Source organism: Pyxicephalus adspersus, chromosome 10 (assembly GCF_032062135.1).
Source record: "Pyxicephalus adspersus chromosome 10, UCB_Pads_2.0, whole genome shotgun sequence".
Classification (NCBI taxonomy): Eukaryota; Metazoa; Chordata; class Amphibia; order Anura; family Pyxicephalidae; genus Pyxicephalus; species Pyxicephalus adspersus.
The window spans coordinates 59,506,436-59,508,369 of NC_092867.1; positions in this window are offsets into that span (position 1 = coordinate 59,506,436).

Sequence of the window (1,934 nt, forward strand, 5' to 3'; positions counted from 1 at the left end):
GTGCGCGCACTGCAGTCCTGTCACTTCCTCTTCATGACGAGGCGCGGCACGCAGCCATGGAGGCAGAGGGAGGAACCACACGGAGTCACTCACCGTACCACCCGATTCGGGTAAGCGCAGGTATCGGTGGGTGGCTTATTTGTGGGGGGGCCTTATTTTACATTTTTCTCTAAAAAGGGGGGGCTGTCTTATTTGATGGCCCTGCCTTATCATCGGGGAAACACGGTATGTATTAATATCTGATTGGGTAATAATGTTTTCTATATCTATAATGGCATACTTTCACAAATTCTTGTCCAAAATATAGGGGCTTACATCCCAGATGTTTAGAGATCAGGATACATTCCAATAACGTATATGTAATTCAAACCTTCCTATACAGTTCTGGCCATATTTCAGATAATAGGAAAACAATTTAGGGAGCTGAGCACCACCAAAGTTGGCCATTTACATTTCCCAAAATTCCCTGAAGGAAGAGGCCCTATTCCTCAACCGTGGGGCAGTAATATCTATAACCCCCCCCCCCCCCCCGCCTTTTTTCAACATACCCCTCAATGTTGAGATGCACGTAGTTTAGTTTGGTGCTGGAAAAGGACATGGGGCATTAAGCTTACTGGTCCCTCTTTACTTTTCTTCCTTGATGGACAAATCTTATATCAAACTTACTTACTATGGAACTCGGATATCCAAGGCTAATTGCCTGCATAACGGCCTGAAATTATGGTGGAATCAAGTCTCTGTATTTTTAGTATAGATGGGACAACACCAAAATGTGACCTTACATGGCAGAGGGAGAGGCTTGTAAGGTCTAACAATTAGATAGTAATAATAATGTTTATTTCACAGCATAGAAACTTTTTTTTATATTTTTTTTTTAATTCTAATGAGCATATATTTGTCATTTAAAAAAATCTCTAACATCCGAATAATATTATTTTTATTATTATTAATATTAATATTATTAATAAACAGGATTTATATAGCCCCAACATTTTACGCAGCACTGTACATTAGATAGGAGTAGCAAATGACAGAAGAATACAGACAGTGACACAGAGGATCTGCCCCAAGGAGCTTACAATCTAGGAAGTGGGGGAGATATGAAGTGATGGGAAGTATTGAGGGTTTTAAGAGACAGAAGAAGACTGAAAAAGTCTAAAAAACGTGGGTTTTGAGTGCTCTTTTTAAAAGGCAGAAGGTAGGAGCAAGCCGAATAGGACGAGGAAGACCATTCCAGAAAGATGGGGCAGCTCTAGAAAAGTCTTGAAGCTATGTGTGTGATGAGGTTATGAGTGAGGAAGTCAGTAGTAAGGTTTTGGAGGAGCGAAGAGAGCGGCTGGGGGACTATTTTTCTACCAGGTCAGAAATGTAAGAACTGTGGAGGGATTTGAAGGCAAAGCACGGGTGCTTGAATTTGATTCTAAGGTGAAATGGAAGCCAATGAAGGGAACTACAAAGAGATGCAGCAGAAGAGGAGCGGTGGGAAGGATGAATGAGTCTGGCTGCAGCATTCATAATAGATTGTAGAGGAGAGAGTCGGGTTAGTGAAATACCAGATAGGAGGATGTTACAGTAGTCCAGACGAGAGATGATAAGAGCATGTACAAGGAGTTTGGTGGTCTCAGGGAACAGGTAGGGGGAGTTTTGGAGATGTTGCATAGGTGAAAGTGACAGGACCTGGAAATGTTCTGAATATGGGGGGTAAATGAGAGGGCCGAGTCAAACGTGACACCAAGACAACGTGCCTTAGGGGAGGGAAAGATGACATCCATAACGAGATGGCTGACAGGCAGCATGGGACCTTATCCAGGACTGAGGGAGACACGTCAGGGGTGGACAGATAGACTTGAGTGTCATCAGAATACAGATGGTACTGTAAGCCAAAGGAGGATATGAGACTACCGAGAGAGGAGGTGTACAGAGAAAAGAGAACC